The sequence below is a fragment of the Dendrobates tinctorius genome, unplaced genomic scaffold, assembly GCF_039654945.1.
Source record: "Dendrobates tinctorius isolate UK_male_01 unplaced genomic scaffold, ASM3965494v1 ptg000432c, whole genome shotgun sequence".
NCBI classification, from domain to species: Eukaryota; Metazoa; Chordata; class Amphibia; order Anura; family Dendrobatidae; genus Dendrobates; species Dendrobates tinctorius.
This window is the reverse complement of record NW_027362095.1, coordinates 352,328-374,729: the sequence shown is the minus strand read 5'-3', so window position 1 is coordinate 374,729 and position 22,402 is coordinate 352,328. Positions and strand designations below refer to the sequence as shown.

At 45.3% G+C, this 22,402-nt stretch overlaps 11 non-coding genes across 11 annotated transcripts; all 11 read right to left on the bottom strand.

Annotated features, from left to right (window-relative positions):
• Positions 1 to 3,917: 3,917 nt before the first annotated feature.
• On the bottom strand, positions 3,918 to 3,990 carry TRNAV-UAC (transfer RNA valine (anticodon UAC)). The gene has a single exon. It is a non-coding gene; the product is annotated as a tRNA-Val (tRNA).
• A 97-nt stretch (positions 3,991 to 4,087) lies between these two features.
• On the bottom strand, positions 4,088 to 4,160 carry TRNAV-AAC (transfer RNA valine (anticodon AAC)). The gene has a single exon. It is a non-coding gene; the product is annotated as a tRNA-Val (tRNA).
• Positions 4,161 to 4,927: 767 nt separating this feature from the next.
• TRNAV-UAC (transfer RNA valine (anticodon UAC)) lies at positions 4,928 to 5,000 on the bottom strand. The gene has a single exon. It is a non-coding gene; the product is annotated as a tRNA-Val (tRNA).
• Positions 5,001 to 5,255: 255 nt separating this feature from the next.
• Positions 5,256 to 5,328, bottom strand: TRNAV-AAC (transfer RNA valine (anticodon AAC)). Its single transcript has one exon. It is a non-coding gene; the product is annotated as a tRNA-Val (tRNA).
• A 769-nt stretch (positions 5,329 to 6,097) lies between these two features.
• Positions 6,098 to 6,170, bottom strand: TRNAV-UAC (transfer RNA valine (anticodon UAC)). Its single transcript has one exon. It is a non-coding gene; the product is annotated as a tRNA-Val (tRNA).
• Positions 6,171 to 6,265: 95 nt separating this feature from the next.
• On the bottom strand, positions 6,266 to 6,338 carry TRNAV-UAC (transfer RNA valine (anticodon UAC)). The gene has a single exon. It is a non-coding gene; the product is annotated as a tRNA-Val (tRNA).
• Positions 6,339 to 16,589: 10,251 nt separating this feature from the next.
• Positions 16,590 to 16,662, bottom strand: TRNAV-UAC (transfer RNA valine (anticodon UAC)). The gene has a single exon. It is a non-coding gene; the product is annotated as a tRNA-Val (tRNA).
• Positions 16,663 to 17,565: 903 nt separating this feature from the next.
• On the bottom strand, positions 17,566 to 17,638 carry TRNAV-CAC (transfer RNA valine (anticodon CAC)). Its single transcript has one exon. It is a non-coding gene; the product is annotated as a tRNA-Val (tRNA).
• Positions 17,639 to 18,735: 1,097 nt separating this feature from the next.
• Positions 18,736 to 18,808, bottom strand: TRNAV-CAC (transfer RNA valine (anticodon CAC)). The gene has a single exon. It is a non-coding gene; the product is annotated as a tRNA-Val (tRNA).
• A 1,097-nt stretch (positions 18,809 to 19,905) lies between these two features.
• TRNAV-CAC (transfer RNA valine (anticodon CAC)) lies at positions 19,906 to 19,978 on the bottom strand. Its single transcript has one exon. It is a non-coding gene; the product is annotated as a tRNA-Val (tRNA).
• Positions 19,979 to 20,905: 927 nt separating this feature from the next.
• On the bottom strand, positions 20,906 to 20,978 carry TRNAV-UAC (transfer RNA valine (anticodon UAC)). The gene has a single exon. It is a non-coding gene; the product is annotated as a tRNA-Val (tRNA).
• Between the last annotated feature and the right edge of the window lie 1,424 nt (positions 20,979 to 22,402).

The window sequence follows — 22,402 nt, the reverse complement described above, 5'->3', positions numbered from 1 at the left end:
AAGAGAAAAGCTGTGTTTCTGCCCACTTTCGAACTGGGACCTTTCGCGTGTGAGGCGAACATGATAACCGCTACACTACAGAAACCAGATGCAAGCGCTTACTGTGGTGACAACTAGAGTTGAGCGATACCGTCCGATACTTCAAAGTATCGGATCGGAATGGATCGGCCGACCTTTAAAAAAAGTATCGGTATCGCCGATTCCGATACCGGAAGTCCCATTCAAGTCTATGGGACTTCCGGTATCGGAATAAGAAAAACCCTGTTTTTGCCTTGTACAGCCTCTCTGGGGTCTGTACGGGCCTTTCGGGGGGCTGTGCCGGCCTGCCAGGGGGTCTGTGCAGGCTCCGGTGGTCTGTGCCGGCCTGCCGGGGGGCTGTGCCGGCCTGCCGGTGGTCTGTGCAGGCTCCGATGGGCTGTGCCGGCCTGCCGGGGGGCTGTGCCGGCCTGCCGGGGGGCTGTGCAGGCTCCGGGGGGCTGTGCCGGCCTGCCGGGGGGCTGTGCCGGCCTGCCGGTGGTCTGTGCAGGCTCCGGGGGGGCTGTGCCGGCCTGCCGGGGGGCTGTGCCGGCCTGCCGGTGGTCTGTGCAGGCTTCGGGGGTCTGTGCAGGCATCGTCCGATGGGACTGCAAGTCCCATCGGGCGATGCCTGCTACCATGACAGTGATTGACACATTAGCCAATGATGGGACAGTAGTAGTCCCATCATCCGGCTAATGTGTTGAATGTAAAAAAAAAAAAAATTACATGCTACATACATGCAACATGCATACTACATACATGCTACATTCATACTACATACTACATACATGCTACATTCATACTACATAAATACTACATGCAACATACATACTACATATATACTACACACATACTACATATATACTACATGCATGATACATACATACTGCATGCTACATACATACTACATGCTACATACATACCACATATATACTACATACATACTACATGCATGCTACATACATACCACATACTACATACATACTACATACATACTACATGCATGCTACATGCATGCTACATGCTACATACATAACACATATATACTACATGCATGCTACATACATACTACATGCTACATACATACCACATACATACTACATGCATGCTACATACATACTACATGCATGCTACATACATACTACATGCTACATACTACATATATACTACATGCATGCTACATACATACTACATGCTACATACATACTACATATATACTACATGCATGCTACATACATACTACATGCTAAATACATACTACATATATACTACATGCATGCTACATACATACTACATGCTACATACATACTACATATATACTACATGCATGCTACATACACACTGCATGCTACATGCATGCTACATACATACTACATACATGCTACATGCTACATACATACCACATATATACTACATACATACAATACATTCATACAATACATACATAGACATACAGTACATATAACATAGAGTAACATACTTACCAATACTTGTCACATTGTTCCCCGAAGCCATTGTCTTTTCCGGAATAAATATTAACATAACAAACCACAAAAATACTCACCCACGATCCGAAGCAGTCCACGAGTGTGTCCCAAGACGATCTTGGGTAGAGAACTGCAGCATCAGCTGATGCTGCCGTTCTCTACGGGCTGCAGGAATCCAATGACGGAAGGTAGGTATCCTTCCGCACTGTATTCCTCCGCCACTTAAAAAAAAAAAAAGTCCCTAGTCTCACTTTATGCCATTGCTGTGTGGGAATTTCCCACGCAGCAATTGCATAAAGTGAGACTAGGGACTTTTTTTTTTTTAAGTGGCGGAGGAATACAGTGCGGAAGGATACCTACCTTCCGTCATTGGATTCCTGCAGCCCGTAGAGAACGGCAGCATCATCTAATGCTGCAGTACTCTACCCAAGATCGTCGTGGGACACACTCGTGGACTGCTTCGGATCGTGGGTGAGTATTTTTGTGGTTTGTTATGTTAATATTTATTCCGGAAAAGACAATGGCTTCGGGGAACAATCTGACAAGTATTGGTTAGTATGTTACTCTATGTTATATGTACTGTATGTCTATGTATGTATTGTATGAATGTATTGTATGTATGTAGTATATATGTGGTATGTATGTAGCATGTAGTATGTATGTAGTATGTATGTAGCATGCATGTAGCATGCAGTATGTATGTAGCATGCATGTAGTATATACAGTATGTAGTATGTATGTAGCATGCATGTAGTATATATGTAGTATGTATGTAGCATGTAGCATGTATGTAGTATGTATGTGGTATGTATGTAGCATGTAGTATGTATGTAGCATGCATGTAGTATATATGTAGTATGTATGTAGCATGTAGTATGTATGTAGCATGCATGTAGTATGTATGTAGTATGTATGTAGCATGTAGTATGTATGTAGCATGCATGTAGTATGTATGTAGTATGTATGTAGCATGTATGTAGTATGTATGTAGCATGTAGTATATATGTAGCATGCATGTAGTATGTATGTAGTATGTATGTAGCATGTATGTGGTATGTATGTAGCATGTAGTATGTATGTAGCATGCATGTAGTATGTATGTAGTATATATGTGGTATGTATGTAGCATGTAGTATGTATGTAGTATGTATGTAGCATGCATGTAGTATGTATGTAGTATGTATGTAGTATGTATGTAGTATATATGTAGTATGTATGTAGCATGTAGTATGTATGTAGTATGTATGTGGTATGTATGTAGCATGTAGTATGTATGTAGCATGCATGTAGTATATATGTAGTATGTATGTAGCATGTAGTATGTATGTAGCATGTATGTGGTATGTATGTAGCATGTAGTATGTATGTATCATGCATGTAGCATGCATGTAGCATGTATGTAGTATGTATGTAGTATGTATGTAGCATGCATGTAGCATGCATGTAGTATGTATGTAGTATGTATGTAGTATGTATGTAGTATGTATGTAGCATGCAGTATGTAGCATGTATGTAGCATGTATGTAGTATGTATGTAGTATATATGTAGTATGTATGTAGCATGTAGTATGTATGTAGCATGTAGTATGTATGTAGCATGCATGTAGTATATATGTAGTATGTATGTAGCATGCATGTAGTATATATGTAGTTTGTATGTAGCATGTAGTATGTATGTAGCATGCATGTAGCATGCATGTAGTATGTATGTAGTATTTTTTTTTTTTTAACATTTAACACATTAGCCGGATGATTGGACTACTACTGTCCCATCATTGGCTAATGTGTCAATCACTGTCATGGTAGCAAGCATCGCCAGATGGGACTTGTAGTACCATCGGACGATGCTTGCACAGACCCCCGGACATCAGCACAGCCCCCCGGCAGGCCAGCACAGCCCCCCGGCAGGCCGGTACAGACCCCCACAGGGTGCACAGACCACCGGCAGGCCGGCACAGCCCCCCGGCAGGCCGGTACAGACCCCCACAGGGTGCACAGACCACCGGCAGGCCGGCACAGCCCCCCGGCAGGCCGGTACAGACCCCCACAGGGTGCACAGACCACCGGCAGGCCGGCACAGCCCCCCGGCAGGCCGGTACAGACCCCGGGCAGTCCACACAGCCCCCCGGCAGGCCAGCAGAGACCCCCGGAAGGCCCGAAATGACGGCGCATCATGATGCGCACACACCACGCATCATGATGACGTCAGGCTGTCAATCAACTTTGAACTTCCGATTCCGATGCCGAATTCCGATATTGAAAAAATATCGGAAGTCGGTATCGGAATTCCGATACAGAAAGTATCGGCCGATACCCGATACTTGCGGTATCGGAATGCTCAACACTAGTGACAACAAGCAATCGAGAACAAGAACTGAAAGTCAAAAGCTTGGATACCAAAGGGTAACAGCGTGTTTCTGCCCAGTTTCGAACTGAGGACCTTTCGCATGTAAAGCAAACGTGATAACCGCTACACTACAGAAACCAACAGATTCAAAAAAACAAAAAATGCTGTGGTCATGGCAAGCAATAAAGAACAAGCACTGAAAGTCAAAAAGATCGTTTTCCAAGAGAAAAAGCTGTGTTTCTACCCAGTTTCGAACTGGGGACCTTTCGCGTGTTAGGCGAACGTGATATCCACTACACTACAGAAACCGGCAGCGGAAGGTTACTGTGGTCATGACGAGCCATCGAGAACAAAGACTCAACGTCAAAAGCTTTAATATCAACGCCTAATATCATGCTTCTATCCAGTTTCCAACCAGGGACCGTTCGCATGTGAGGTGAACGTGACAACCACTACACTTCAGAAACTCCATGCAAAGCTAAAGATGTTTAAACATGCTGAAATGAACTTGAAAAAGAAAAAAACATCCAGCCAAAGTCAAGAGGTCTTCCTCTATGTCTGAAGACAGGACAAAGTGCATTTTGCAACACAGGAACCTTTCATTTGTCAGGCTATTGGAAAAAAGAACAAACAGGGAAACAAAACCATTTTCCACAAAACATTCTCATGCCTTTGTCCAAAAGCCAAAAAGAAAAAGCACCTAGATGCCTGCTTTCGCACCTTGATCCTGTCAGGTGTTACTTGAATTAGGAACACTTAGACACTGTCAAAAACACACATGCTTGCCAAAAGCAAAAACGGGTAGAAATAATCACATTGGTAAAGGTAATGCTCATTAAACCAGCAATAGAATATGCTAACTAAGGATAATTAAGCCAACAATATATGTTTGTGATCAAAATAAAGAAAAGCCACATGTTTCTGCCCGGGATCAAAAAAGGGAACTTTCAGGAGGATGGCAAACAGGACAATCAGTACACTACAGTAACCAGACAAGAGCGTTTACTGTGGTCATGGCAAGAATTACAGATCAAGCACTCATTGTCAAAAGCGCTAGTTTGCAAGAGAAACGCTGTGTTTCTGCCCAGTTTCGAACTGAGGACCTTTCGCGTGTAAAGCAAACATGATAACCGCTACACTACAGAAACCAACCATTTCAAAAAATCAAAAAAATGCTGTGGTCATGGCAAGCAATAAAGAACAAGCACTGAAAGTCAAAAAGATCATTTTCCAAGAGAAAAGCTGTGTTTCTGCCCAGTTTCGAACTGGGGACCTTTCGCGTGTGAGGCGAACGTGATAACTGCTACACTACAGCAACCAGCTGCAAGAGGTTACTGTGGTGACAACAAGCAATCGAGATCAAGAACTGAAAGTCAAAAGCTTAGATACCAAAGGTAACATCGTGTTTCTGCCCAGTTTCGACCTGGGGACCTTTCGCGTGTTAGGCGAACGTGATAACCACTACACTACAGAAACCGGCTGTGGAAGGTTACTGTGGTCATGACGAGCCATCGAGAACAAAGACTCAACGTCAAAAGCTATAATATATCAACTCCTAATGTCATGCTTCTATCCAGTTTCGAACTGGGGACCGTTCACGTGTGAGGTGAACGTGACAACCACTACACTTCAGAAACTCCATGCAAAGCTAAAGATATTTAAACATGCTGAAATGAACTTGAAAAAGAAAAAAACATCCAGCCAAAGTCAAGAGGTCTTCCTCTATGTCTGAAGACAGGACAAAGTGCATTTTGCAACACAGGAACCTTTCATTTGTCAGGCTATTGGAAAAAAGAACAAACAGGGAAACAAAACCATTTTCCACAAAACATTCTCATGCCTTTGTCCAAAAGCCAAAAAGAAAAAGCACCGAGATGCCTGCTTTCGCACCTTGATCCTATCAGGTGTTACTTGAATTAGGAAAACTTAGACACTGTCAAAAACACACATGCTTGCCAAAAGCAAAAACTGGTACAAATAAACACATTGGTAAAAGTAATGCTCATTAAACCAGCAATAGAATATGCTAACTAATGCTAATTAAGCCAACAATATACGTTTGTGATCAAAATAAAGAAAAGCCACATGTTTCTGCCCGGGATCAAAACAGGGAACTTTCAGGAGGATGGCAAACAGGACAATCACTACACTACAGTAACCAGACAAAACCATTTACTGTGGTCATGGCAAGCACTAAAGATCAAGCACTCATTGTCAAAAGCTCTATTTTGGAAGAGAAACACTGTGTTTCTGCCCAGTTTCAAACTGAGGCCATTTCGCGTGTAAAGCGAACGTGATAACCGCTACACTACAGAAACCAACCGGTTCAACAACAAAAAAATGCTGTGGTCATGGCAAGCAATAAAGAACAAGCACTGAAAGTCAAAAAGATTATTTTCCGAGAGAAAAACTGTGTTTCTGCCCAGTTTTGAACTGGGGACTTTTCGCGTGTAAGGTGAACGTGATAACCGCTACACTACAGAAACTGGCTGCAACAGGTTACTGTGGTCATGATGAGCCATCGAGAACAAAGACTGAACGTCAAAAGCTTTAATATCAACGCCTAGTTTCGAACTGAGGACCGTTCGCGTGTGAGGTGAACGTGATAACTAGAGTTGAGCGAAACGGGTCGAAAAATTTCAAAAGTCGCTGACTTTTGGCAAAGTCGGGTTTCATGAAACGAAACCCGACCCTAGGATGAGGTCGGCCACGAGGTCGGCGACTTACGTGCCAAAGTCGCGTTTCAAAAGTTTGTTTTGCGCTCTTTTTCAGCCAATCAAGATCCAAGGACACTGTGGGCAACGTGAAGACATAGGCAGGGGTCACCACCATCTTTCAGAAGGGCATGGAAGTGATTGGCTTGCTTTGGTGGGCGTCACAGGGGGTATAAAAGGGCGTGCACGCCGACCGCCATCTTACTTCTGCCGATCTCAGTATAGGGAGAGGTTGCTGCTGATTCTGTAGGGAGAGCGTTAGGTAGGGAAGAAGACAAAAAAACTGCTTCTGCTGCTAGCGATTTGGCCTGCACAACACACCAGTCACTGTGTGTGCAGTGCAAGGGGAGGCTATATAGTGGTGTATCAGTGGTGTTGGTTGTTGGGCTGCCTTCTAAGGCTTCCTGACATTCCTGCATTGCTGTTTACCCACTGCTCCGCAAACTGCTTTTTTAAAAGCAATCCCAATTTTTTTTTTTGTCTTGCTGAGAAGAAAAAAAACTGCTTCTGCTGCTAGCAATTTGGCCTGCACAACACACCAGTCACTGTGTGTGCAGTGCAAGGGGAGGCTATATTGTGGTGTATCAGTGGTGTTGGTTGTTGGGCTGCCTTTTAAGGCTTCCTGACAGGCTGGCATTGCTGTTTACCCACTGCTCTGCAAACTGCTTTTTTAAAAGCAATCCAATCTCCCTTATCCTCTAGTCACTTTGGTCACAGCTGTGCCATTGAGCCTGTGACATAGCGCTCAGATATCAGTGGGCCTCACACAATCCAAAAGTGTCCAGTGTCCAAAAGCGTGTGCAGAGATTCAAAATCTCCCTTATCCTCTAGTCACTTTGGTCACAGCTGTGCCATCGAGCCTGTCACATAGCGCTCAGATATTCATTGGGCCTCACACAATCCAAAAGTGTCCAGTGTCCACAAGTGTCTGCAGAAATTCAAAATCTCGCCTGTCCTATAGACACCTTGTACCTTGTTTTACATTACTATATAGTTTGTTGGATTTTGTCTACATTTCTACCAAAAATGAGGAAGGCTGGTGGAAGAGGCCGTGGAATTGGGCGGGGGTTGGCAGCTGGTAATGATGGTGCTGGTAGTGGATCTGATGGTAGTGGCAAGAGCAAAATAGGACCGAATGCAGGAGGTGTTGAGCCTGCGTCATCGTCTGGCTACATAAGGCCTCGAACGCTTAGTTTTCTAGGAGTTGGCAAACCGCTTTTAAAGCCAGAGCATCAGGAAAAAGTTTTGTCTTACATTGCTGACTCAGCCTCCAGCTCTATCGCCTCCTCTTCTTCAGTTGTAAAAAGTAAAAGCACTGAGTCGTCATTGGAGGCTCATGTTCATGAACCACACCTTTCCTTGTGTCCTTCACCCCAACCAAGATTGAAGGATGACGCAGGCCATACGACTGATTACTCCATGGAGCTGTTTTCACATACCATGCCTGGATTATCAAGTGAAATGGTGAATTACCCAGGCCAAGATGAATCTGACATGGAGTGCACTGATGCACTGCCGCTGATGGATGATTCTGCTGGTACATTCACTCAGAGCACTACATTGTCCTCGCAGTGTACAGAGCCAGATTCTGACCCTGATGAGACTCAGGTGCCCCTTCCCGCACACTATACCACCATACACGGTGACACAGAGGAAGGTGCACATGACATAGAAGAGGAGGTGATGGATGACCCAGTTGTTGACCCAGATTGGCATCCATTGGGGGAAGAGGGTGCTGCTTCCAATAGCTCAGATGAGGAGCATCCACAGCAGACATCAACATCGCAACAGCTGTTATCTGGCAGGCCCGGAGCACTCCAAAGACAGGTTCCAAACATCAAAAGAGTTGCTGGACAGCTTGTCCAGAGGGTCAAAAGATCACAGCGTGCTAGGCCGCAAAATGTCTGCCAAAGTAGGAAGAGTGCAGTGTGGCACTTTTTTGAACAAAATCCTCATGATCAGGCCAAGGTTATCTGTAAGAAGTGCGCAAAGACCTTTAGCCGAGGGAAAAATCTGAAAAATTTGAATACCAGTTGCATGCTTAGACATTTAACCAGCATGCACTTGCAAGCGTGGACACAACACCAAACCTCAAGTGCCACATGTGCAACTGATCACAACGAAGGTAGTCAGCAACGCTACATTGTTTCCCCCACTGTAAGCCCACCGGTTAGCACAGCAGCAAATGTTGAGGTGTCGTTGCAAGGCCACAGCAGTCAGGGAATCCCACTGTTATATAAACGAAAGACTGATTCTAGGCCATCAGAAAGAACACCAACTCCATCACCATCATCAACCCTCTCTCAGTCCGCCCTGTCCACCGCTACTTCCACCATATGCAGCTCTCAAGTCCAGCTCACCCTCCCAGACACTATGAGTAGGTCAAGAAAGTACTCAGTCTCTCATCCGCGTACACTGGGTTTGAACGCCCACATTGCCAAACTAATCTCGTTTGAGATGATGCCCTTTTGGTTGGTGGAAAGCACAGCTTTCCGCGAACTCATGGCCTATGCAGTACCACGCTATGACCTACCCAGTCGCCACTTCTTCTCTCACAAAGCCATCCCAGCCCTCCACCATCATGTGAAAGACCGCATTGTCCATGCACTCAAGCAGTCAGTGAGCGGAAAGGTGCACCTCACAACTGATGCATGGTCCAGTCGGCATGGCCAGGGCCGTTACGTGTCCATCACTGCGCACTGGGCTAATGTGGTGGATGCAGGGTCCACAGGGGACAGCGGTGGTGGGACAGTGCTGCCTAGCCCACGGTATAGGAAACAGTTGGCTGTAGGCGTTCGACCCTCCTCCTCCACCAGAAGCGAAAGCTCGTCCACAGAGCGCAGTCGTACGAGCACTCCATCTGCAGCTGCCACTGTTGCACACGATGTGTCCCCCTATCGAGCAGCTAGTGGAAAGCGTCAGCAGGCTGTGTTGCAGATGATGTGTTTGGGCAACAGACACACCGCCGAGGTTCTGGCCGAGTACTTGAAGCGACAAACTGAGTCATGGCTGGGCAGTGTACATCTTGAGGCAGGCAAGGTAGTTAGTGATATCGGCTGTAATTTTGTGGCAGCCATAGCCCTTTCAAAACTCAGCCATATACCTTGCTTGGCTCACACCTTGAACCTGGTGGTGCAGTGCTTCCTCAAAAATTATCCTGAGTTAACAGCCCTGCTCCAGAAGGTGCGAAGACTGTGCGCGCACATCCGCCGGTCGCCTGTACACTCCGTTCGTATGCAGAAGCTGCAGCGATTGCTCCACCTTCCCAACCACCGCCTCATTATCGACATTGCAACAAGGTGGAACTCCACCCTGCACATGGTGGAGCGGCTGTGCAAGCAGAGGCAGGCCATAATGCATTTGTGGGAGCATACACGGCCAGGCACTTTGAGAGCAGACATGGAGTTGACAGGTGTGCAGTGGTCGAAGCTGAAAGACCTCTGTAAAGTCCTTCAGTGTTTTGAGGAATGCACACGGCTGGTAAGCGCAGACGACGCCATCCTAAGCATGAGCATCCCACTTATGCGTCTGCTCATGCAAACTTTGACGCACCTTAAGGAGCAGGCATCTGCAGCCAATGTTGATGAGGAGGAAGAGGAGGAGGGAATCCTTGATGACATTCAGCCATTGTCTGCTCAGGGACCTCTCCTGGACGAGGTGGAGGAAGAAGAGGAGGAGGAGGAGGAGGATGGGGATGATTACTTAGGGGAGGAGGATGCATCTCGTGGGGCAAGTGAAAATGTTGGCGTGGCAAGGTCTGGTACAGGGTTTGTGCATGACTGGAGGGATGTGGATTTGCCAGAAAGTGCTCCTCCAACCAGCACTCGCAGTGCATCATTGACACCGGGAACATTAATAATAATAATAATTTTTATTTATATAGCGCCAACATATTCCGCAGCACTTTACAATTAAGCGGGGACATGTACAGACAATAAATTCAATACAAGTTAAGACAATTCAAACAATGACATTAGGAGTGAGGTCCCTGCTCGCAAGCTTACAATCTACAAGGAAATGGGGGGACACAGTAGGTGAGAAATGCTTGTTAATTCAGGTCTGGCAATTATAATAGGGATTTTCATATAAAGCTGCATGATCCGGTCATCAGCCCGTGTGTTTAAGTGCAATAGACAAGTATCAAGTGCAGTTATCATGTGCATGAAGGGTGTGGAGACAGATGAATAGTAGGGTGCAGATTCAGAATAATATTTGGAAGGCGGGAACAGGGCAAAGTTAGCTTGCTGAGTAGTTGATGTGATAGGCTTCTTTGAAGAGATGGGTTTTCAAAGCGCGCTTGAATAGGTCAGGGCTAGGTATCAGTCTGATCATCTGGGGAAGTGCATTCCAGAGAGCTGGAGCAGCACGAGAGAAGTCTTGGAGACGGAGGTGCGAGGTTCGGATTACGGGGGATGTTAGTCTTAGGTCATTTGTAGAATGGAGGGCATGTGTAGGGCGATAGACAGAGATGAGAGAGGAGATATAAGGCGGTGCAGAACAGTGGAGAGCTTTGTGGGAGAGAGAGATGAGTTTATACTGGACCCTGTAGCGAATAGGTAGCCAGTGTAATGACTGGCATAAGATGGAGGCATCGGTGAAGCGGCTGGACAGAAATATGACCCTGGCTGCCACATTCAAGATGGATTGGAGAGGAGAAAGTTTGGTAAGAGGGAGACCGATCAGAAGAGAGTTGCAGTAGTCCAGACGAGAATGAATAAGAGCGACAGTAAGAGTCTTAGCAGTTTCAAAGGTGAGAAAAGGTCGGATTCTGGAGATGTTTTTAAGATGCAGGTGACAAGAGCGACTGAGTGATCGGATGTACGGAGTAAAGGAAAGTTCAGTGTCGAATATGACCCCAAGACAGCGGGCATGCTGCTTGGGAGTTATGGTTGAACCCTCCAGGGTTATTTCGATGTTAGGTAGAGTGAGGTTAGTAGAGGGGAGAAACACAAGAAGTTCAGTTTTAGAGAGATTTAGTTTCAGATAGAGGGAGGACATGATGCTAGAGACAGCAGACAGACAATCCTTGGTATTTTGAATTAGGGTAGGGGTGATGTCAGGGGAAGAAGTGTATAATTGGGTGTCATCAGCATAGAGATGATACTGGAACCCAAATCTGCTGATTGTTTGTCCAATAGGGGCAGTGTATAAAGAGAAGAGGAGGGGGCCTAGGACTGAGCCCTGCGGGACCCCGATAGTAAGGGGACGAGAAGAGGAAGAGGAGCCGGAAAAAGATACAGTGAAGGAGCGGTCAGAGAGGTAGGAGGAGAACCAGGAGAGGGCTGTGTCCTTGAGGCCTATAGAGCAGAGCATAGTGAGGAGGAGCTGGTGATCCACAGTGTCAAATGCGGCAGAGAGATCCAGGAGAATCAGCAGGGAGCAATGACCTTTCGATTTAGCTGTTATTAAATCATTAGAGACTTTAGTGAGGGCAGTTTCAGTAGAGTGTAAAGAGCGGAAACCAGATTGTAAGGGGTCGAGAAGAGAGTTATCTGAGAGATAGCGGATTAGACGGGAGTGGACCAGGCGTTCCAGGAGATAAGAGATGAAGGGAAGGTTAGAGACAGGTCTGTAGTTAGCAGTGCAGTTCTGGTCCAGGGATGGCTTTTTAAGTAAACATTGGCCCACATGTCAGATTATGCCTTGCAGATCCTAAAAAGGGACCCACGCATTGCCAAAATGATGAACGATGATGACTACTGGTTGGCCAGCATCCTGGATCCACGCTATAAAGGCAAATTGCAAAACATCATGCCACAGGAGAACCTTGACCTAATATTGGCTAATAAACAAGCAACTCTGGTAAATCGGTTGCTTGAGGCATTCCCAGCACACAGCAGCGGTGATGGTTCTCACACGAGCCGTACGGGCCGGGGGCAGCTTGGCAGAGGTGTTCGTGGTGCACACAGCAGAAGTGGCGTTGGAGACAGGGGTTTCATGACAATGTTGTGGACTGATTTTTCAAGTACCGCTCACACAACTGGTAATACTGCATCGATGGAAAGTGACAGGAGACAGCAGTTGTCAACTATGGTTACAAACTACTTTTCCTCCCATATCGATGTTCTCCCACACAGGTCATTCCCCTTTGACTATTGGGCCGCTAAACTGGACACCTGGCCTGAATTGGCCCAATATGCCTTACAGGAGCTCGCTTGCCCAGCTGCAAGTGTGCTATCGGAAAGAGTCTTCAGTGCAGCTGGATCAATCCTGACAGAAAAAAGGACCCGTCTGTCAACCCAAAATGTGGATGATCTAACCTTCATTAAAATGAACCATGCATGGGTTTCCAAGGATTTTGTCCCACCTTCCTCTGATGACACATAGGGTGACAGAAAAATGGCTTGCTTTGGTCCACCTCTTCCTGGGACTTGACCTATTTCACCTTTTGCATCAGCTGAATGTCCAACATCAACATATGCCACTTTCTAAAACTCCCTAACTGTGCTGCCTCCCCCCCCATGGCCGGGGTCACCACCTAGCGCACGACACCGTGCGAGTGCCGTTGCCCTGGACAGGTGGGTAGGCCGACTCTTGGGCGCGGGCACTGGTACAGGGTCCTTCATAGTGCAATCAAGTGTCTCTGACGGTGGTGGTGCACACCCGCCGTCAGACACACCGCCGTACTATGAGGGGCCCAGTGCCAGTACCGACGCCCACGAGTGGGCCCCCCTTGCTTGGGCAGGGCCCCAGCATTTGCAATCTTTACCTCTCCCTGCTCCTCCGCTGTGTAGTCTGGGCCGTCAAATCCATACTGTGCCTGACACCGTCTGAGCCTGCCTCCTGATGTATAGACATATATTTTGAATGTGTACGCTATCCATACATGTTATCCGGGGAAACGGTATCCTTTCTAACCTTTGTGCAATCACGTGCAATCCATACTGGGCCTAACACCGTCTGAGCCTGCCTCCTGAGACATATATTTTGAATGTGTACGCTATCCATACATGTTATCCGGGGATACGGTACCCTTTCTAACCTTTGTGCAATCACGTGCAATCCATACTGGGCCTAACACCGTCTGAGCCTGCCTCCTGAGACATATATTTTGAATGTGTACGCTATCCATACATGTTATCCGGGGATACGGTACCCTTTCTAACCTTTGTGCAATCACGTGCAATCCATACTGGGCCTAACACCATCTGAGCCTGCCTCCTGAGACATATATTTTGAATGTGTACGCTATCCATACATGTTATCCGGGGAAACGGTACCCTTTCAAACCTTTGTGCAATCACGTGCAATCCATACTGGGCCTAACACCGTCTGAGCCTGCCTCCTGATGTATAGACATATATTTTGAATGTGTACGCTATCCATACATGTTATCTGGGGATACGGTACCCTTTCTCACCTTTGTGCAATCACGTGTAATCCATACAGGGCGTGAGAACGGCTGGCGAGCTGTTAAGCAAGCTACAGCACCTGTGGTTTGCACACGTAAGTTTTTCATTTTTTCAGGAATGATGGTTAGGCCTAATTCCGGAACTGCGGTTGACCTGCACTTACTGGGAAATCATTGTTCGCGGGTAATAATTGTAATCAGTGATCCCCATCACTAACGTTGTTCAGCGGGTTATCTGCACCTGTAAGCGACAAACGCTGGCCTTTTCAGTGTAGCGCACATGCAGCCACGGACATGTAAGGGCATGACACACCAGTTATTGGCCAATCTCATGTGCCAGAGCCTCACGTGTCCCTCTAGTAAGCCGGACTCGGACCGCGGGGCATGACGGAGTCTCGTTCGTTAACGGAATTAAGCTTGCAATGTGTGCATCTGTTCTGTAGCTGGCATGGTTGAGGTTTCCCAGGTGGAGTCGAATTTAACCATAGGCTCCACTCCTGGTGGTGCCCTTCTGGACATTCCTTTAAGGTTCAGCTTTGCAACCATACTGCCCACGTAAAACAAACACTTTGCCTTCATCAAAGCTGTTTGGAGGGTCATGACTCGTGGGAATAACGCCGCCCAATCAGTTAACCTGCTAGAGAGATCCTTCGTTGCTCCCAAGCATGACATCACACTCCCTAGGAAGAAGGTAATGCCACTGTGGTGACCGTACTCCTGGGGGCGACACAAGTGCACTGATGCCCAACCATTGCTCGATGAATCTGCTGGTACATTGACCCAGACCACTACATTCCCCTCGCACGCTACACGACCTGAATCTGACCCTGATGAAACTCAGGTTACCCTTCCCATATACAGTTCCATCTTACACGGTGACAAAGAGGAAGATGCAGATGAAAGTGCAGGTTCGGCCCACCCGCCATCAGACACACCACCGTACTATCAGGGGCCCTGTGCCAGTGCCGTCGCCAACGAGTGGGCCCCCCCTGCTTGCCCAGGATCACAGCACTTGCAAAGTTGAAATACTGTGCAGTGAAATGGAAGATGGGGATGACGAGGAGTCCAGACTAGTACAGGGATTCCCTAGCGAGGAGACTTATTTGATTGTTTTCAATGTTGGGACAGCAATTTTTGGGGAGCACTATACTCTGGAGAATGATAGATGGGGCCCACCATACACTGGAACATTCCAAAGGTGGACATCAGACACTGGAGCAGCATTTACAGGGCCCATTATACACTAGAGCATTAGAAATGGGGCCCATTATGTTTGGAGCATTATTTGGGCCCATAAGACAGTGGAGCTTCATCCATGGGGACCAACATATACTGTAGCATTATGTAGAGCTCATCATATACTGTTTCAAACATTATATGGGACCAATGATTCTGTATGGAGAAATAGATGGGCCTCGTCATGAGATGTAAAAAGTGAGGTATTTTTCATTGTACTATACCGCTATTTCTCTGCCGTATCGGAGCATGATGAGTTGTGGTATGTGTTAAAGGGGCGCTCTTTCGCCCAGGGCACATGAAAACCTGCAGCCAGCCCTCCCCCCCCACAACTTTAGCAAAATAACCCCCATTTTTCAGTGCGTAACTTGTATTATGAAGTTAATTAAGGTTGACAAGCTTAAGTAAGAAGAATTGATGCTTTTGGCATTCAAATGGGCACTGTAGGTGTGTTTCCTGTCCTCCTCTCACTGCTGACTTTTATTCCCCATTGACTTACATTGGGTTTCGTGTTTTGGGACGACCCCGACTTTTCCCTATAATCGGACGATCTTGCTCGACCCGACTTTTGGAAAAGTCGGGTTTCACGAAACGAAACGCGACCCTAAAAAACCAAAAGTCACTCAACTCTAGTGACAACCACTACACTTCAGAAACTCCATGCAAAGCTAAAGATGTTTAAATATGCTGAAAGGAAACTGAAAAAGAAAAAAGAATCCAGCCAAAGTCAAGAGGTCTTCCTCTATGTCTGAAGACAGGACAAAGTGCATTTTGCAACACAGGAACCTTTCATTTGTCAGGCTATTGGAAAAAAGAACAAACAGGGAAACAAAACCATTTTCCACAAAACATTCTCATGCCTTTGTCCAAAAGCCAAAAAGAAAAAGCACCTAGATGCCTGCTTTCGCACCTTGATCCTATCAGGTGTTACTTGAATTAGGAAAACTTAGACACTGTCAAAAACACACATGCTTGCCAAAAGCAAAAACTGGTAGAAATAATCACATTGGTAAAAGTAATGCTCATTAAACCAGCAATAGAACATGCTAACTAAGGCTAATTAAGCCAACAATATACGTTTGTGATCAAAATAAAGAAAAGCCGCATGTTTCTGCCCGGGATCAAAACAGGGAACTTTCAGGAGGATGGCAAACAGGACAATCTCTAACACTACAGTAACCAGACAAAACCATTTACTGTGGTCATGGCAAGTACTAAAGATCAAGCACTCATTGTCAAAAGCTCTATTTTGCAAGAGAAACACTGTGTTTCTGCCCAGTTTCGAACAGACGACCTTTAGCGTGTAAAGCGAACGTGATAACCGCTACACTACAGAAACCAACTGATTTAAAAAAAACAAAAAATGCTGTGGTCATGGCAAGCAATAAGGAACAAGCACTGAAAGTCAAAAAGATGATTTTCCAAGAGAAATGCTGTGTTTCTGCCCAGTTTCGAACTGGGGACCTTTCGCGTGTAAGGCGAACGTGATAACCGCTACACTACAGAAACCAGCAACAAGCACTTACTGTGGTGACAACAAGCAATCGAGATCAAGAACTGAAAGTCAAAAGCTTGGATACCAAAGGGTATCGAACTGGGGACCTTTCGCGTGTTAGGCAAACGTGATAACCACTACACTACAGAAACCGGCTGCTGCAGGTTACTGTGGTCATGACGAGCCATCGAGAACAAAGACTCAACGTCAAAAGCTTTAATATCAACGCCTAATGTCATGCTTCTATCCAGTTCCGAACTGGGGACCGTTCGCGTGTGAGGTGAACGTGACAACCACTACACTTCAGAAACTCCATGCCAAGCTAAAGATGTTTAAACATGCTGAAATGAACTTGAAGAAGAAAAAAACATCCAGCCAAAGTCAAGAGGTCTTCTTCTATGTCTGAAGACAGGACAAAGTGCATTTTGCAACACAGGAACCTTTCATTTGTCAGGCTATTGGAAAAAGAACAAACAGGGAAACAAAACCATTTTCCACAAAACATTCTCATGCCTTTGTCCAAAAGCCAAAAAGAAAAAGCACCTAGATGCCTGCTTTCGCACCTTGATCCTATCAGGTGTTACTTGAATTAGGAACACTTAGACACTGTCAAAAACACACATGCTTGCCAAAAGCAAAAACGGGTAGAAATAATCACATTGGTAAAAGTAATGCTCATTAAACCAGCAATAGAATATGCTAACTAAGGCTAATTAAGCCAACAATATACGTTTTGATCAAAATAAAGAAAAGCCACATGTTTCTGCCCGGGATCAAAACAGGGAACTTTCAGGAGGATGGCAAACAGGACAATCACTACAATACAGTAACCAGACAAGAGCATTTACTGTGGTCATGGCAAGCATTAAAGATCAAGCACTCATTGTCAAAAGCACTAGTTTGCAAGAGGAACGCTGTGTTTCTGCCCAGTTTCGAACTGAGGACCTTTCGCGTGTGAGACGAACGTGATAACCGCTACACTACAGAAACCGGACGCAAGCGCTTACTGTGGTGACAACAAGCAATCGAGATCAAGAACTGAAAGGCAAAAGCTTGGATACCAAAGGGTAACAGCGTGTTTCTGCCCAGTTTCGAACTGGGGACCTTTCACGTGTTAGGCGAACGTGATAACCACTACACTACAGAATCCAGCTGCGGAAGGTTACTGTGGTCATGACGAGCCATCGAGAACAAAGACTCAACGTCAAAAGCTTTAATATCAACGCCTAACGTCATGCTTCTATCTAGTTTCGAACTGGGGACCGTTGGCGTGTGAGGCGAACGTGACAACCACTACACTTCAGAAACTCCATGCAAAGCTAAAGATGTTTAAACATGCTGAAATGAACTTGAAAAAGAAAAAAACAGCCAGCCAAAGTCAAGAGGTCTTCCTCTATGTCTGAAGACAGGACAAATTGCATTTTGCAACACAGGAACCTTTCATTTGTCAGGCTATTGGAGAAAAAGAACACACAGGGAAACAAAACCATGCTCCACAAAACATTCTCATGCCTTTGTCCAAAATCCAAAAAGAAAAAGCACCTGGATGCCTGCTTTCGCACCTTGATCCTATCAGGTGTTACTTGAATTAGGAACACTTAGACACTGTCAAAAACACACATGCTTGCCAAAAGCAAAAACGGGTAGAAATAATCATATTGGTAAAAGTAATGCTCATTAAACCAGCAATAGAATATGCTAACTAAGGCTAATTAAGCCAACAATATACGTTTGTGATCAAAATAAAGAAAAGCCACATGTTTCTGCCCGGGATCAAAACAGGGAACTTTCAGGAGGATGGCAAACAGGACAATCACTACACTACAGTAACCAGACAAGAGTGTTTACTGTGGTCATGGCAAGCATTAAAGATCAAGCACTCATTGTCAAAAGCGCTAGTTTGCAAGAGGAACGCTGTGTTACTGCCCAGTTTCGAACTGAGGACATTTCACGTGTAAAGCGAATGTGATAACTGCTACACTACAGAAACCAACCGATTCAAACAAACAAAAAATGCTGTGGTCATGGCAAGCAATAAAGAACAAGCACTGAAAGTCAAAAAGATCGTTTTCCAAGAGAAAAAGCTGTGTTTCTGCCCAGTTTCGAACTGGGGACCTTTCGCGTGTGAGGCGAACGTGATAACCGCTACACTACAGAAACCGGATGCAAGCGCTTACTGTGGTGACAACAAGCAATCGAGATCAAGAACTGAAAGTCATAAGCTTGGATACCAAAGAGTAACAGCGTGGTTCTGCCAAGTTTCGAACTGGGGACCTTTCGCGTGTTAGGCGAACGTGATAACCACTACACTACAGAAACCGGCTGCGGAAGGTTTCTGTGGTCATGACGAGCCATCGAGAACAAAGACTCAACGTCAAAAGCTTTAATATCAACGCCTAATGTCATGCTTCTATCCAGTTTCAAACTGGGGACCGTTCGCGTGTGAGGTGAACGTGACAACCACTACACTTCAGAAACTCCATGCAAAGCTAAAGATGTTTAAACATGCTGAAATGAACTTGAAAAAGAAAAAAACAACCAGCCAAAGTCAAGAGGTCTTCCTCTATGTCTGAAGACAGGACAAAGTGCATTTTGCAACACAGGAACCTTTCATTTGTCAGGCTATTGGAGAAAAAGAACACACAGGGAAACAAAACCATGCTCCACAAAACATTCTCATGCCTTTGTCCAAAATCCAAAAAGAAAAAGCACCTAGATGCCTGCTTTCGCACCTTGATCCTATCAGGTGTTACTTGAATTAGGAACACTTAGACACTGTCAAAAACACACATGCTTGCCAAAAGCAAAAACGGGAAGAAATAATCACATTGGTAAAAGTAATGCTCATTAAACCAGCAATAGAATATGCTAACTAATGCTAATTAAGCCAACAATATAAGTTTGTGATCAAAATAAAGAAAAGCCACATGTTTCTGCCCGGGATCAAAACAGGGAACTTTCAGGAGAATGGCAAACAGGACAATCACTACACTACAGTAACCAGACAAGAGCGTTTACTGTGGTCATGGCAAGCATTAAAGATCAAGCACTCATTGTCAAAAGCGCTAGTTTGCAAGAGGAACGCTGTGTTTCTGCCCAGTTTCGAACTGAGGACCTTTCGCCTGGAAAGCGAACGTGATAACCGCTACACTACAGAAACCAAACTATTCAAACAAACAAAAAATGCTGTGGTCATGGCAAGCAATAAAGAACAAGCACTGAAAGTCAAAAAGATCGTTTTCCAAGAGAAAAAGCTGTGTTTCTGCCCAGTTTCGAACTGGGGACCTTTCGCGTGTGAGGCGAACGTGATAACCGCTACACTACAGAAACCGGAAGCAAGCGTTTACTGTGGTGACAACAAGCAATCGAGATCAAGAACTGAAAGTCAAAAGCTTGGATACCAAAGGGTAACAGCGTGTTTCTGCCCAGTTTCAAACTGGGGACCTTTCGCGTGTTAGGCGAACGTGATAACCACTACACTACAGAAAACGGCTGCGGAAGGTTACTGTGGTCATGACGAGCCATCGAGAACAAAGACTCTACGTCAAAAGCTTTAATATCAACGCCTAATGTCATGCTTCTATCCAGTTTTGAACTGGGGACCGTTCGCGTGTGAGGTGAACGTGACAACCACTACACTTCAGAAACTCCATGCAAAGCTAAAGATGTTTAAACATGCTGAAATGAACTTGAAAAAGAAAAAAACAGCCAGCCAAAGTCAAGAGGTCTTCCTCTATGTCAGAAGACAGGACCAAGTGCATTTTGAAACACAGGAACCTTTCATTTGTCAGGCTTTTGGAGAAAAAGAACAAACAGGGAAACAAAACCATGCTCTACAAAACATTCTCATGCCTTTGTCCAAAAGCCAAAAAGAAAAAGCACCTAGATGCCTGCTTTTGCACCTTGATCCTATCAGGTGTTACTTGAATTAGGAACACTTAGACACTGTCAAAAACACACATGCTTGCCAAAAGCAAAAACGGGTAGAAGTAATCACATTGGTAAAAGTAATGCTCATTAAACCAGCAATAGAATATGCTAACTAAGGCTAATTAAGCCAACAATATACGTTTGTGATCAAAATAAAGAAAAGCCACATGTTTCTGCCCGGAATCAATACAGGGAACTTTCAGGAGGATGGCAAACAGGACAATCACTACACTACAGTAACCAGACAAGAGCGTTTACTGTGGTCATGGCAAGCATTAAAGATCAAGCACTCATTGTCAAAAGCGCTAGTTTGCAAGAGGAACTCTGTGTTTCTGCCCTGTTTCGAACAGAGGACCTTTCGCGTGTAAAGCAAACGTGATAACCGCTACACTACAGAAACCAACCAATTCAAACTAAAAAAAAAATCCTGTGGTCATGGCAAGCAATAAAGAACAAGCACTGAAAGTCAAAAAAAACATTTTCCTAGAGAAAAAGCTGTGTTTCTGCCCAGTTTCAAACTGGGGACCTTTCACGTGTGAGGCGAACGTGATAACCTCTACACTACAGAAACCAAGCGATTCAAAGAAGCAAAAAATGCTGTGGTCATGGCAAGCAATAAAGAACAAGCACTGAAAGTCAAAAAGATCGTTTTCCAAGAGAAAAAGCTGTGTTTCTGCCCAGTTTCAAACTGGGGACCTTTTGCGTGTGAGGCGAACGTGATAACCGCTACACTACAGAAACCTGAAGCAAGCGCATACTGTGGTGACAACAAGCAATCGAGATCAAGAACTGAAATTCAAAAGCTTGGATACCAAAGGGTAACAGCGTGTTTCTGCCCAGTTTCGATCTGGGGACCTTTCGCGTGTTAGGCGAACGTGATAACCACAACACTACATAAACCGGCTGCGGAAGGTTACTGTGGTCATGACGAGCCATCGAGAACAAAGACTCAACGTCAAAAGCGTTAATATCAACGCCTAATGTCATGCTTCTGATAGGAACTGAAGGAGTTAAATTGAGTTCCGTCTATGTTGCATTCTCTTGTTTAAAACCTTATCTGTTCTTCGAGGAGATGTCTCAGACATCTCCCTTGTGAACCAAGGTCAAATACCTCTGCTTTTTCGCCTAAATGACTTTCTTTGTCGAAAACAAGTTGTAAAATCATTTGTACTGCGCATGTCTGTAAAATGTTTAAATTCTTTACTATAAAAGACGGAAGCCTAACTGATAAGCCAGAGGCGTCTTGAGAGGCATCCCGAGTGGTATTATACAGCCGTGTCTGTGTTATCCTTCTCGACGGAGCAATTGATTAGAGACATATGGTGCTTCACACCTAAGAACATCGGTCCTTCAGATGAAAGAGTAATCTGAGGGATCCTGACAGTTTCCTGGCGCCCGAACAGGGACCTCTCCAAGACTACCCGATCTACAGACCACTCCAGTTACTGATGAAATTGTGAACAGCAGACCTAAACACCTGGCCAGGTAAAAGATCAATTTTTCTCTTCTCTGCTCTTCATAATCTATCATTATAACTAAGGTCCGTATAAAGGGGAATCTAGTAGAGGAGGGGGCCGTAAAATCAGGTCCATATAAGAACTCTGAGGAAATCGGGTGTGACATGCATATGTAATTTCTGCTCGAATGAGAGGTTACTGTAGGTTCTGTCTGTGCACAGCTATTTTTAGAAAAAGAGCTGATGCAAATCAAAATGGGAGAGGTCTGACATTATGGAATATAAGGCTGGGTGAACAGTTCATACTGCGCAGCCCGGACGGACAAGTTTTTCACAATAGACGATTCCGCACTAGAAATAGAGGAGGT